The 15,978-nt window shown below is 34.6% G+C and overlaps 1 protein-coding gene and 1 long non-coding RNA gene across 4 annotated transcripts in view; one reads left to right on the top strand and one right to left on the bottom strand.

Annotated features, from left to right (window-relative positions):
• The window catches only part of LOC128676905 (homeobox protein prospero-like), a 93,317-nt gene that overhangs the window by 47,757 nt on the left and 29,582 nt on the right, over nucleotides 1–15,978 (bottom strand). For all 3 annotated transcript variants that reach the window (XM_053757356.2, XM_053757354.2, XM_053757355.2), the window contains exon 3: nucleotides 12,765–12,825. The gene's annotated coding sequence lies outside the window, so the exon portion shown is untranslated. The remainder of the gene's footprint in view (nucleotides 1–12,764; nucleotides 12,826–15,978) is intronic.
• The window catches only part of LOC128676907 (uncharacterized), a 51,556-nt gene continuing 38,484 nt past the window's right edge, over nucleotides 2,907–15,978 (top strand). The window contains exons 1-2 of the long non-coding RNA XR_008405474.2: nucleotides 2,907–2,950; nucleotides 3,345–3,470. This is a non-coding gene — a long non-coding RNA (uncharacterized LOC128676907). The remainder of the gene's footprint in view (nucleotides 2,951–3,344; nucleotides 3,471–15,978) is intronic.

The raw sequence follows: 15,978 nt of genomic DNA, 5'->3' as shown, positions 1-15,978 counted from the left end.
AGCTTTGTATAGGTTAAGGAAAGGTTAAAACTAGCGGCCCATCCCGGCTTCGCCCGTGTAAAACTATAATAAATTATAAATCTAAACCTAAGAAATCAAACTATCTATGATGAAAACCGTACAAAAATTGATCCGGTAGTTCTTGAGTTTATAGAGTTCATGCAGATAGTCGCGACATAAGTACCTACTTCTTTTTATAATATGTAAGGATATAAAATAAATTTGTTCTGAAGTCACAGTTTTCCACTTTTAATGTACTAGGGGTACATGGTTATATCGTAGCTTAGTGTACTTTGAGGTCGGTTGGTTAGCTCGCTATGAACTTGATACATGACATTGTCTGCCCTTTTCACGCACCTTGCCAACACTCTTTTGTCTCGTCAACTTTCTTACTGGCCTTTATACAACTAGTTTTAAAAATAGAACTTGATCTATGGTTGTTTGAATTTAGAAGAAAAAATATTTTAATTATGTTAATTAATAGTACAGAACAGGACTACTCTATGAATCTCATCCTCGCGTGGATGTCGTACGAGGTGACTCAGGGATAAAGAGCCTTGACAGCACTGAGACAAAAATATTTTTTTTTGTTGGTTCAGAATTTCTCATTCAATTATTTTCAGTAGGTCTAAAATATATGAATTTGTGTTTAATTGAAAATAAAAACGAAAATAAACATATAGCACGAAAACAACCCCTCAACACTTCATGACGCGATCTCAACCCTCTAAGTATAGCAAAGTTTCTCTTTAAAAGAAACCACATCACTAGACACTAATGATGTTTCTCAGACCCGAAAATAAATACAAAAGTACAGTGAAAGGTTGAAATTAATGAATTAACACACTATGGTATAAGCGAGGGAAGGCACGACATTAGATACGAGGCGAAATTTTCGCACGATATGAAGCGGAGCGCCATAATAAAGCCGACATCTAATGATCTTGCAACGTTTTTCAACAGGTGATATAAAATGTCAAATAAAACGCCAGTGGCGTAATATTTCGAGCAAGGGTACTGAATAATGTGTGATGAGATTTTCTCATAGGAGTATACCACCATTATTAATCGTAGTGTTAGTATTTTTAATACAACCTTATTTAAAATAGTAGGAAAAAAGGGAATACACGTTACATGTGCCCTCCAAACATCAATATCTACAGATTAAAAAAAAGCTAAAAATGATTTTCTCATACAAATCGATCAGCAATCATTTTAAAAGAAACTACATATACTTCTTCATGTTTTTTATAAGGAGTATACAAAGTGAAGTAGCAGAAAGATGCGAACTATCTTTTTTATTTGTCCGTAATTCAACATTTTCAACCGCCACCCCTACTTGACCACCCCAACCCTTCATCGCCTCAAGAACAACATCGGGAATTTAAATGCGGTCTCCGTGCTTAAGTTTTTTGTAATTATTTTTTTTCTTGCTTGAAATTGTTATTGTTTGAAGTTTGACTCTTTTTTCAAAAAAAATTTCTTTTTTTTTTAAATATATTTTGAATGTGGAATTCAATACATACCTACATGAGAGCGAAGTCCCAAAGCATAGCTTTGAAAATAGTAAAATATTTTTATGATACTGGTGGTCTATTTAATAATAAGTATAAGGAAATAAAATAATTTGATAAAATGAAATAAATGTCAAAGTCTACGCACGGAATTATTGCTGTAATCGAAGAGTGCGCAAATTGAAATCTTAGAGTATTTCGAGCCTGCTAGGAATAACACTTAGCCTGTTTTCAGTATGTGTTTGGCTATTTTAGTCATTGTTATTAGTTATCACATTATTAGTGCATTTAATTTTAGTTATTAAATTAAGTTTAGTTTTATATTTATGTATTAATTGCAAATAGATTATGTTCCTAAAAACAATAATAATAATATGCAATTATGTCCCTAAAAAACAATAACAATTGTAATATTCATGTTACTTAAATAAAAGTTTTACAATTGGGCTAAATTAAGACTCAAATAAAACAAAGGGTGCATGAGCTAGGAAGACAAATCGTCCTGTAAAATGAATGTTTCTGAAAAATTAATGAATTGACACATATTTTTGTGTTGGTTGCAATTTGCTCATTATAATCAGCAATTAAAATGAGTTCTAATACGACAGTCGTTAACTAGGGTTCCTTAAGTCAAATGAGGGGTGAAACCTAATGAATAATTAAACCCGCGTTCCGTCAATGGCGATCACGTAAGGAAAGCAATTAACAAGCAGGCCTGCTTCGGAGTGGTTCGCGCCTTGTGCCGTGTCATTAATTACGAAATAAACAATTTTATAATTAGAATGTATTTTTAATATTTGTGGTTATAATTTTTTTTTTCTTCGTAACATATAATGTGGGTATCTCAGTTAGAGGTCGAACCTGTATCAAGGGATAACTAGTTATTAATATTTTTTTTATACTTATTAGTCCGTGGGTTAATTATGGTTAATAGTTGTTGTTGACGACCTCGGTGGCGCAGTTGTAAAGTGCTTGTTTCTGAACCGAGAGTTTCGATCGCCGGTCGGGTCATGATGGAAAATGGTCTTTTTTCTTATTGTTTCGGGTCTTGGATGTTTATGTATAAATGTATTTGTTATAAATTATAGTATAAGTATATATCCAGTATCGTAATTATTAGTATCCCATAACACATGCCTCGAATTTACTTTAGAGCTAGCTCAATCTGTGTGATTTGTCCTAATATAAAAAAAGTAGTAATTTTTACATGAAAAAATCCTTTCAGACTTAAAGGTCAAAGCCATGACCAACAGCTGTCAAAGAATTCCTATTTCAAAACCGTTCCAATTTTAAATCTTGCTCCCGTCGTATTCCGAATAAGATCTCAGAGGGGGCGGCATAAATATCGCTTTATAAAGGTGAAGAAGATTATTTTTGCTTCATTTGTGGTGTCGCCGCCGAAGGTTAAGCTTTGTTTACAATGGGAGGTGCGAGAGGTATGTTTTTTTTATTTAGTATTCATTTTGTATGACAAAGCGGCTCCTTGGAATTTTTAACGCGAGCAGTTAAATACTAGAGAGGTTTAACGTTGATTTTTCTACAGTAAAAAAATGTTACGTCTTATATAAATATCTTATATTATAAAGGGGAAGCTTTTGCCCAGCAGTGGGACCTAATAGTTATATAAAAATTAAATATGGTAGATACGGCGTGATGTTAATATGATATTAAAACTATACAATTTATAAAAGTTATTGAACGAAAGTTATTTAAGAAAAATATTTTCTTACTTTTACTGAAAGCTGTTTTAAAGCCATATTAAGTAAATGGCATTTCATATCTACATTCCTGTTTTGAAAACAAGGTGGGTAATTAGGTGCGCGTGCGCAGGTCACGGGCGGGCGCGTCCCCGGAAGCGGGGCCGGACGCAGAGATTGTGCCCCTGATTCCTTCCGGCCGGTCCCCAGGCCCCTGTACTTTCCAAACTGGACAAGCCACGGGAGACGCGATTTTAAGGTTATGTATTTCTTTATTTTATTTTTTGCCAGTGCCATTTCTGTTAATATTCAAGCGCTTGAGATTAGGTAGGTCCAACTTTCATCAATGCATCATGCGTTTTTTTTTATTTTTCTCTGCTTAACAAACTTGACCTTAATAATTCTGTATTTGTTTAGGCAAAAGCTTTGAAAGCTTAATATCTTCAATCTCCAAGAAATACTAGCAAATGTATGATTTAAAACGCAAAAAATGTAGTTTGATTTATTTTTAGAAAAAAAATATCCTTTACTTATTTCATTAACACTTATATAAATTCGAATTCAAATAACGAGAAAAAATATTATATTATATTGGATTTTTTAATGCACTATATTTTCTCCGTGTCCCGTCCGCTTCCGCTAAAGTCTACGCCTTGTTCCGTGCAAGGTCGTCGCTCCCTGATCTTCGAGTTGGAACGATTGGTGATCTCTTTCATTTGAGCCCGTCATATCGTTTACCTCTGACTCATGTGGTATATGGCGCGGTTGACGGCCCACGGGAAGGAAAAGTCAATAAGGATTCTCGTATATTAGAGGTTTTCTAATCAATTTTTTTAACGTTCAAAAGGGCTAACTGTGGAGAATAGTATTTTAGAAAAGTAGTTGATTATTAGAATCACTGTTTTATTTTTGTAGACAGATATGGTTACTTATTGAAATTGAATTTGTGAAATAATAAGCATAATTTAGGACATTTCTAAATCAAATTTAACAGTCGCAGATCTTAGACTTTTCTGACACATATGTTTCGATCAAGTCTTTAAAAAACTACATTATTTCGAGAACTATTTAACAAAACATTTATTACAATTCTTCTTACTGAATTTCATTATAGATCATTTTTCTATATTATAATTTATTTAAATTCAATTAAACATAAAAATCTGCAACAAGCTTCGTCTTTTCAAAATAGTATACAATTCAGAAAACGCTTCGTCAAAATATATTATAACAAATACTTGATTTGCTTCCTGGGTCGGTCACTTAGTACTGACCTGCGTCCAGGGCTGAACTATGTAACCAGGTGCGGACTCGGTTCTCACGGCGTTCGCGCGCTTCTCACGCGTTCGCCTTACACTTCCTTCCTGTCCTGCGCCTGCGACTTATGTTCGGATACACAGCCTTGTGGTTATTTTATACGATTTTTTTAAAAGTTTTGTAGGAGACCGAAAAGCACAATACTTGGTTAGATAGATATTGTCGACAAAACTGACAAAAAGATTGTGCCAAATTTCCTTTCTTCTCAAATCGCGACAGTTGAATAAAAATTACCATATGGATGATTATCATTCTAGTCGTCATCTTTCCCTATCAGTTTATAATTTACAAGGATTTAATTTTATTTTTCCTCTTAGCAACTGTGGCCAGTATTAATATGCAATAAATTCGTTTTACTTCTCGTATATATTTCAAAGTTATGTTAGCGGCCAGTAATTATTAATTGAAAGAAATGCATGCGTGTATTTTTTCAATTCGTTCGTTTAAATGCTTGTTTTCCATGTGTATCCGAACTGATCGGGGCAACCTCAAGGGTCATCGTGGTAACCGATAGGGCCGTAGGGCGATAATCGTTTGTCGCGCGACCGCACTGGCGGCCTTCCGCTGACAAATCTTTTTTTGATTGTGAGAACTATGGCTTAGGAAGTCGCACGTTGGGGACGGAGAGGGAAAACTTGAGTACTTGACTTAATGGATACATCCTTTTTCTTTTGTTTTTTATTTATTTGTCTCGTTAATTTCCTATGCCTCAAGTAGCGAACAAAACAAAGAATTATGATAAAATCCAAAGTCGCGGACAAAAGTTAGCTTATTAACTTCTTTGAATAAAGCTGGTTTCAAAATTCATTACCGTTCACAGTGTCTCATTTAACTTAACTTATTTAATTTATAGTTTACGTCATATTTCTTATTAGATTATTTGCCAAAATTCAAAATCGTATCTTCCACCAAATATCCTGATATTTCATGATATCAAAAAAAATAACAATCTATGCCGTCTCAAAGCTTCTTGATAAACATGTCATGTTCTATTCAATTAATATGGGTGTTACATTAAAAAAAAAACTACTTAACTAACTTAGGATGTCACTGAGTACAAGCCGAGAGGTTCAAACTACCACAGACAAGAGGGAAATCTTTTTTTTTTAATTTGAGACAAAAGATAATTTCGCAATTTTAAAGTGTTAATTAGTCAGAGGTATGTGTGGTCGTAGCATTAAAATAAGTCCATGGCTCGTCAATAAATAAATCGTCGTAAATAATATAAAACAAAGTCTCTTCCCGATGTCTGTCCATATGTTAGATCTTTAAACTACGTAACGGATTTTGATGCGGGGTTTTATTAATAGATAGAGCGATTCAAAAGGAAGATTTATATGTGCGTGACATTGCACTCGTGCGAAGCCGGGGCGGGCCGCTAGTAATATAAGATTTGACAACTAGTTAACAAGCATTCAAAATACCTACTTTCGAACTTTCTGTGTTGTAAAAAACCAAATTTACCGATTTTTTTTCTTCGCAACCGAATCATTCCAGTCTGGAAACCTCTGCCAGATTCTGTAATATTTTATTTATATTTTTATTCATTGGTGAGCCAAAAAATGCAATGTTAGAATATTTAATCTATTGTTTTTGCTTAACACTTGCTTAACTGAGTTTTTTTTCCTTCGCTTGGACATTTAACCCGTTCAGTTCTTACTAATTTCTTCTTTTGTGTGGTTACTATTGTTTTAAATCTCCCACGGCGCGTCTTAAGCGGCTATGGTCTATTGTTTCAAGTTACATTGTTTAAGTATATTCCCATGGGATGCCATGGGACATCACTTTGAGGGTTAATGTTTACTAAGGGTAGGAAGTGTGAGTTTTTGTACAAGTAAATATACATATGGGTTCATTAATCTTTGGTTCGTTGAAATCGAGACATCTATGTTACTAAGTAATAATTTAAATGCGGAAGTTATAACCTATGTTTTGAAATCAGTCATGTAAAGTATACTAAACTGATTTCGATGGAATTTGGTGCACGGCACGTGTGAACATAATTCGCATAATATGATTGTGTGTTTCTATGCTACGAAGGCAGATTAATGTCTTTGATATTGCGAATCGATTTTGGGGTTAATTATTATCCAAGTATTTAGTTATTGTAATTGATATTATTATATGGAAATAGTAAAAGATTTTCATAAAAATAAAAGTTTCATTAGAAAATTCTTCAGAGTTCATACATTTGACATTAGTAATAAATTTATGATATTGTAAACAAATACCATAATTTTATGACAACTAATAAATATGAGTTTTGTAAGTTGAAAATGGAACATAGAGAATACAATATACAACATATAAAATTCAATAACGAACGTCAATTTGTGCGATCTGCCGTGTCTTTTGTCTTTCCTATTACCTTCAGTCACTAATTACAACGGTCGCAAGCTGTCGCGAACCGTACCGGGCGTCGCATCTGGCTACGGACGTCTGACCTCAGCCTTACTTTACCGGTTTTCATTTGAAAATAGAATGCTCAATTGATTTAAAATTTTTATTTTTTATATTTTTAGAAGACAGTACAAAATTGTGGTACGTGCATGTGTGAATCTCAGCCTTACTTTAACGGTTTTTATTTGAAAATAGAATGCTCAATTAATTTTGAATTTTTCAATTTGATAAATTATAATATTGCTTATTATATGTATTCTAAATACAGGATGTCTTTGTAGTTATTATTTGGATAAAGTTTGACAGAGTACCTATACCTTATAGTCTTGGGTCCACAGTTGTTAATTTTTCAAAATGTGAAATAAAGTTTGAATTATTAAATGTAGGTTCTATTAGTTAGAAGTATTTCGTGACCTTCATATTTTAGGCAACGGCTATGTCTTTTTCGATTTTATGACGGTATCTTCAGTTTTTAGTTCTTTCTTTAGAAGGGGTTAACAAAAATATATTGTTTGCTAATTAAAACGCGCCTTATCATGGTACCATATGCCGTAATTTAGTCACTGCATCACCATGTGTGAAGTGACTAGACAATTTTCAGCGTTGTCTTGAACTATAAACAAGGTTATCTTGACACAAATGAAACTCCTTATTGTGTAAATATTAAGGACCATTATTTTGAATTAACGAACAGAGTTTCTGTTGTTACAAGCACGATCAGTTTCCACCGAACGCCCTTTCTAATTAAACAATGACGTCTTGAAGGAAGCCATGCATTGTTCTATTTTCGAAGTTTCGAATTATCATCGTCATGCTGCTCGAACGATAGATGAGTTTGAATTTCAAATGTCGAACTCAAGTTGATTGGAAGAGTTTTTGTAGCGCACTTCCTGGTTCCGAATTCAAGTTTTACGATAGTGACGTGGATACGCTCGAGCGATTAGCTAGAAATTGATATTTGGAATCTAAGACGGTTATTAGAGCGTCTGTCATCCGGTTGTCTATGGTTTGGGTAGTGGCGCGTGCACACTTAATTGCTTCATTTGTTGCGATAATGCGTTACGAAATGACGCGTGATCGACGTTTTTCAATATCATCACTCTGAGGTGTTCTGCTCTACCGATTTACTTAATTTTTATGACAGAATTTCAAAACGACGCTATAATATTTCTAATGATAACTATCCATCACAAGGCAAAACAAACATAATAGCAATCCACTGAAAATCGCAATCACGCTGGATCTGAAACCAAATTGAATAAAACTCATCATTTTACACCTAAACGAATTATCGGCTAGCAAATTTTAAGCTGTGCAGTGCGTTGGCTTATTCAAACAAAATACCGACCAATCACGATTTTGTGAATTTGAAATTTGTTAAAGCCCAGCGATACTACAGAAAACCAATACCGTGTACATACTCGTACATGGTAAAACTACGCATGGACTAAGCAAACTTTTGCTGGTGTGTGTCGTGCGTAGGGTTACCACCTTTTTTTCAGCCAAATTGTTCATTTTTCCGCAATTTTCGCCTCCCTAAATATTTTGCATTGTTTTCTTTGTAAACGTTGCGTTATAAGCTTTGTTATCGTGGTATTCTTTTTTGAAATTTTAATATCAAATATGAATAACCTTCGACTGCCGAATATTTTGAGAAGAAGTACTATTATTATGAAATTAATGTTTTATCGATGAAATTCGGATTTCAGTGAAAAAAATTTGATGTAGTATCTTAAAAATATACTCAGCTAGAGTATCCCTGCCGTAACGGTTTAATGCTTACTTAATAAAAAAAAATAACTGTCACAAAATGCGTGCTATTAGCATTTTTTTAGTTAAGCAACCCTAGTCGCCCACACCAACGATTCTCGTATAGACAGTTACTCACACAATGTGATATTGCAAATGGGCTAGTCGAATGTATTCGCCGGCCGGGGGGGTGGGGGGAAGATGCGTTTTTGTGCAGTCTCTCCACTTTAGCTGCGTTTATGAGTAAATATGTATAAGTGCGTAGACACGGTAACGGTCTTAATTTACCTTCGTCGTGTGCGTGATCTGCTATTCAATTAAGGTCTTGCGTAATAGGTAATTTTCCTTGGAAAATATGGTTTTTATGAACGTGGCCACATTTTGGAGGCTTAGGCTTTAAAAATAAACGATTAGGTACTTATTTTTAGTGACAACAGCAGACTAAGCTATGCAGAGGGAAGTCCATAGTCCTATGTGAGTTAACCACACCTGACTGGCGATGCTCACGGCCGGATTCACACTTCTTTCAGCGCTTTTAACCGGCCGAATGGAAAGCTACATGAAAGGCCTTACAGTGTTACTAAGAAAAAACGCAAAAGGGGACACAAAAAATGAGCAGCGGGCAGAATTCGGGTGACTCTGCAACAACAGGCTAACTAAACACACTTTTGTTAACATTATATTTTGACGACCTCGGTGGCGCAGTGGTAAAGTGCTTGCCTCTGAATCGAGAGGTCCCGGGTTCGAACCCCGGTCGGGTCATGATGGAAAATGATCTTTTTCTGATTGACCCGGGTCTTGGATGTTTATCTATATATGTATTTGTTATAAAATATAGTATCGTTGAGTTAGTATCCCATAACACAAGTCTCGAACTTACTTTGGGGCTAGTTCAATCTGTGTGATTTGTCCTAATATATTTATTTATTTATATTTATATTTATTTATTAATATTTCCGTTATTGTTTGAAACAATCTACTCTGTAATATGCTTCTTCTACGTGTTTCTCTATACTATGATTTTTCATTCAAAATTTATTTCAGAAACGGAGATAAAAAAAATTCAGTATTCAAATAACGCATATAGAATACAAAATTAGAAACAGGCAAACCACACGGCTAACTAACCTCACGTCGATACAAGCTTTGTATCTATCAATTTATTTAGATTAGTCTGTAACACGCCTATCTGTAGGCCCGGTGCTTCCGCAGCACGACACATACACAAAGTAAAACTGGCAATGTCCACTCCACTTACGAAACACGAATTTTCGCACACATTCAAAGCCTAGTTCAGTTTTACCGCACACTGGTGCTTGTATAAAATTTATGGCGCACACTTTTGCAGGCGGGCTATGGCAACATAGATCTGTGAAAGGGGGATGGAGCTGGTCAGCCATTTCGTGTCGACGAGATTTATAACCTCTCTGTGCGTTCGCGCTAACTTCAGTAAGATACGCTTGCATTTGACAGTGCGAGCTTGGTTAAAGTACGTTAAAGGTTTATAACATTTACATAATTCTTATTTGTCAATATAGATCTGTAGATCCAAATACAGCTGAACTAATTATAAATGTTATTGACAAAACTAACATCAACGAGAACATGTCTACCGTTAAATTTGAAGTTAATAGAATTTAGAATATTTTAAATTCTCGAATTCGCTCCCGGGATTTAAAAATGGAAACATGTATATTAGGCACGGTGGGAATTATTTTAAATTAAATTCGATATTGAATTAGTTCTGAAATTTAAATTTGGAATAGTGTACGCAGGTAAAATTTGAAAATTGTCTATGGTCTGGGGAACATAGCCGTAGGGGGCATTATTTCAAAATGTTCGTTAGGTGGGGTGTGGGGGAGGCCGGGGTCAGCCTGCTGTTTGTCTATCACCGCGTTTTCCCATTCACCGGGTGAATTTTCCGAAGCCCATTGCGCTTCCGACTCCCACTACCCCCTCGGAGGTTCTATGTATTTTTATTAACGGAATTATAGCGTCTGAATGAGCGCCTACTTATATTGATTAGTCTTCTAGTGCGTGGCGAAGTATCGGCGTTGCAATTCATTAAGTCATTTTTAATTGCAATTAAGTTACGATGAAATATTTATGCTCAATGGTGATCCGTATGTATCTAACGCTTCTAACTAAAATGTTATTGATTAATTGATGAGAATGAGATTACTTTAATCTTAATACAAATTCTTTAATACTTTTTGTTTAATTAAAAATGATTGACGATTATAACTAGACTTATACTAAAACCTAATAATGGTTCTATTTTCACTATTAATTTCAGTTCTATTTTCATTATTCTAATTTGAAAATCTTTAAAATTTAAAATCAATTCCAATCCATAATTTTAAAAAAGAACAAAAGAATATCTGCGCCCGAAACCATAGACAAACATTAACACCGTTAGGTTGACTCACGAATTGCGAGCATGCACAACAGTGGGCGGCGCTACCAACCGAAGGTGATCAGAAACTCATAACGGACACGTCATGTCTTATCGGAGGAAAGTTGGGCCATGCAGTGAGCTGTTTACATTACAGCCGGTTATTGTCTCTGTCACTCACATAGAATAATGTATAATGCTGTATTTACACGGTACATTGTATGAACCACAATGAGAGAACAAGTGCGTTAGCGTTTTATTATTAGAAAAATTAAATGGGGAAATCAGTGTGTGTCTTTCTATTATGAATGATTTTTTCTTTACCAATTGTCAATACGATTCCGCATGTAAAGAATAAGTCGGCTCGTTTATTTCGTAATTGTGAAATATTACATAATAAACATTTTATACAAAATGAAGATCAAATGACACAAACAATTGTAATAAATGGCATTACTAAAATGATATTAATAGAAAAAAATCTAAAAGATATTATATTTACTGCAAAAAGATTACTTATCAAGATAATCAATAGAGCTTACCCAAAAAGAGCTGACTTGTCATTGTCAATAAAGATTTGTTTTATCTAACGAAATCTGTTAGAAGTGGACAAGAAAAAGTATTAAAGTGGACTATGACTGAAGCAATCATCAAAAATATATTATAATTGGGATTGTTAAAAAATGCTGTAATTAGAAAAAATATGCACAACAAATTGTTTATGGATTAGTGTAGTGTTAATTTCTAACTAGCATTTTGAATTTGAAATTCGAATCGATCATTTAGAATTTCATCCTCTATATCTTTTTCCTAACCGTTTTATCTAAATAGTTTTAAAAGTCAAGTTGATGAGAGTTCCAAGAAAAGCGTACAAATTTTCACTTGTGTGTTAAGTAAGTTTTTAAGAAGTACTATTTTCTTCTCCAAAAACAAAATACACTACAGATTGAATAACTGAAAAGAAACCAAATTCTATAACTGAATAAAAGAACCGAATACCAAAAATAAATAAAAAACATGCTTGCCTTTATTACTAGACAAACAATAAATTGAGTTGCAATAACTTCACACTGCGTAGTGCCCGTGTTTCCCCGCGGTCGTTCAAATATTCACGACTACGTCGACTGAGTTTCTGACCCATGCCCGCTGAAAAATTGTCCGTTGATTTCGATTGTTCGAAAAACGAATATTGTTTTGTGCCAGCACTAGACCTATATAGGGTGATGATTGGCTGTTTGCTTATAAAAATAAATATTTATGCAGTAAATATGACTTTATTAGATAGAAAGAAGTTTGTTGCTTTATAGGTATATTTCAAAATTCAGTTGCAATAAAATAGGAGTATATTTATATTTTATTGGAACTATTTTGTGGAATTTTCTTATAAATTATAAATTATTATTAACTTTACCTATAAGTATTTCTGAAAGTAATCTGCAATTACATTTAATCTGCAATACAGGATACCTTTTTAAACACCAGCTGAATATTCACAGTAAGCTTTGATGATGAAATACAGTTTCAGCTCTAAAAAGCTTTTTTTTGCTCTCTAATCATAAAATATGTGGCCAGCCGAAAGTCTATGTTTATTTAAGATATATCAGGCCTGCACAAATGGTATTGTGAAAATATAGCTGGTATTTAAAAAGTAAAAAGCCAGATTTTATATTTACTTTACAGGCTAGGTCTCACCATTAATCTGAATTCTGAGCACTTATCCAATGTGAAAATGTGCCCGTGGCCCCCGATGGATCTGCAAAAAAAAATCGGAAAAAGTAAAACCGTTGTCTGACAAGTTAAAATACGAGAAATACATAAAGTACATAAAAAAAACGAGAAACAAGCCTTCTTTATTGCGATTACACTACAGATAACATACGTATCGATAAGGAACATCACTAGATCGACATCGACATAGGGGCGGCCACGTGCGAGCCCACCCGGCGCGCGCGCGTGCTCATATTTTTTCTTTTTTTTTTTTTGTTTATTTCCGATACCACCAATCTTAGGTTCGACGAACGATTTTTTTCGCCTCCGAAAAAAAGGGTTCATTTGTTTATTTTGTAAACGTCAATTTGTGAATGTTAGATACTCAATGTTGAGTTATCAACCAAGTACTTAATAAACAGTTGTAGCACAGTCATAAAACGAAAAAACAGGTATGTCACCAAAGGAAAAAAATATTTAATTACGTTAGAAATATAATTTAATTTAGTGAAAAGTGATCGAAAACATGAGCTAGTTTAGTTCGAACTTCGAAGCGAATATAACAAACTTGGTATCAATATAAACTAGAGGTCCGTCCAGGTTTCGCTAAGGTAATAAAAAATGTGGACTATGTCACTCCAAAAGTTTGCGTCAAATTTCATCAAAATCGGCCCAGTAGTTTTTGAATTTATTAATTACAAACAAAAATACAAATTGTCATAATATTGGTATGGAATAGTATGGATAGATATCTATACTATTTATTCCATACCAATATAATGAGAATTAATAATAATTAAATATTATAAATAGATTATTTATAATATTTAATAACATACTTCTTACTAAATCGTCTTTACAAAATTACTTTGCTCAAGATGTTCGCATTTTTTCTAGATTTAACAAATTACTTCCGGTTTTTACAAGATGGCAATAAGTGGCAATAAACTTTGAAATGTATCAGAGCACGTCCACACCTGGTTTTGTATTGTCTGACTGTCTGTCTGTCTGTAAGTTGTCTGGTTAGTAACCTTTTTGTACAAAATAAAGGGAAGTAAAGATACTATATCCTATGCACCAGCATGTTTCTTTTCTCAATCTAAATTGTCCTAACGTATTTTGTGTGTTACTGATCTTATTAATAATCTCTGTCGAGAATCAAAACATAATAAAAAACAGAACAGAATATTAAATATTCTGAATATAAAATAATGTAGCTTACCGAAATACCACACGAAAAAAATTATTAAGGATTAAGGATATATCGCCCCGCCAAAACAAAAACGCTCCTCTTACAGAAACAAAGCGGAAAAACAAATTTTAAAATTCAAGAGCGTCGCGGCCCTTATTTTTCATAAAACTTATCATGGAGCGCATGGCATTATATGGCATGGCATATAATTAGGGCGCAATCATACGCCACTCATCAATTAATATCTACCTAAAATTGCATATGTGTTGCAACTTGCACCTTTTGGTTGCGCTAGACTTCACAAAAAGTATACGAGAACGTGACCCATCACGCCTGATACGGATCAATATCATTAAGAAAAAAACTGTTTTATTACCCTCAGATGTTTGGTTTCTATTTCATTTGACCTTTTTTTGTGATTATAATCATAGACGATTTTCAGCTAGTACGAAACGTAAGCCCTTGAGTTCAAGGTATGGCGAATGCTTCAGTTGAGCCGAGTTGTTGTAGCGTGAAGACTCAGGGTTTTGTCGTTGGTACCTAAGTTTTGTAGAAAGGTATCAAAAGTACCTACGGTATGACCAATTAAACTATTAAGGTGTGCTGTAGATCTGGAAGACATTTTGTACTATTAGGCAATGGGGAATCAAAACCAAGGATTTTATAAATGACATCCTTGATTTTTATTGCCTTTTTCCATATCTAAATTGTGATTTTTTCAATAAATATTTTATAATTAAACAATTTAAAATGTGTGAGACAATTTCTTTGCGATAATCGCGTGCCCTTAATGTTCACGGATGTAGACGTGTGGATCATCAATAATTCAGTCACTTAAGGGAAACATGAAAAAATACAAAGACTGCATCCGAAATTCGACATAAACATATTTGCAGAGATGCGGGCATCGCTACCAAATTGAAGGAACAATTCTTGGGAACCCTCGAACCACAATAGACCACTAAAATTGGTCTACTTGGCCCACAAATTACCACTATACCGACAGTCCCGCATCTTGGCCCCCTGCTGACCTACCAACAAATTGACTCTTAATATTTCTTTTCGCAAAAGGCACTAGGAATATTTTACACCGGAAGACGAGAATTGCTTTTGAATTGGTCGTACTTTTAAAAATGCCATAGACTCAATTACAGGAAATTCTTTTTAATTTAAATTGTTATAGCCAGTTACAATCAAAACCCCTTCTTATCTTGTTTGAATTCCGAACGCAAGCTGTCAACACATGTATCATGTCATTAGGGAGCGTTCACACGCCCACTTGTAAGACTGTGACGTCGATCGACGGAAGTGACGTAAGGAGGTCGTCTCGCCTTCTTGAATGAACCGCACACATGCTGGGAGGTGCATGCGTATTGCGTCTTTGGGTGTTTGTGTGAATGAACGTACCTACGCATGCTTTCGGATACGTCGAGATGATTGTGTTACGAGATACGACTATTGAGATTGACGGCCGGCCAGACTAGTGGACAAACAACGCTTGATAGACGACGCGCCTAATTGAAAGATGTCCGTTATTGTTCCGGTCGGAGTCCCGAATTAAACGAGTTCGCTTCAAAAACTAGTGACTAATGAAACAAACAAACCATAATGTCTCACTCGAGCGCTTTTAGGACAATTTGAGAAAAACTGTTCGTCATTTCCGAATTATAATGAGCGAATGCGTTGCTATGAATGACAGGGGCATTGGACCTTGTGCCAAAATAGTATTTTTACAACTGTGTATTGTAATTTGGACTTTATGGTGAAAGGTTTATGTATAGGAATTAAGGATGTTTTGTGTTGGAATGGTGAACGCTCGGAGGGGTGTTGGAAGCGGGCGCGGGCAGGTGCGAGGCCAGATGTCTTGAACAAATTGGTGTGCCATAAGGTACGCTCGGTGTGGACACACCCTAACCTTTGTTGGGAGCTTGTCGTGTGCCAAGTTTTAATTTTATGCTTGATTACGAGCCGGCCGGACTAATTAATGCCTTCGAGATCTGTGGTGCG

The sequence above is a fragment of the Plodia interpunctella genome, chromosome 17 (genome assembly GCF_027563975.2).
Source record: "Plodia interpunctella isolate USDA-ARS_2022_Savannah chromosome 17, ilPloInte3.2, whole genome shotgun sequence".
Classification (NCBI taxonomy): domain Eukaryota; kingdom Metazoa; phylum Arthropoda; class Insecta; order Lepidoptera; family Pyralidae; genus Plodia; species Plodia interpunctella.
Note: the sequence above shows the minus strand (reverse complement) of the source record. Positions and strands in the feature narration are given on the sequence as shown.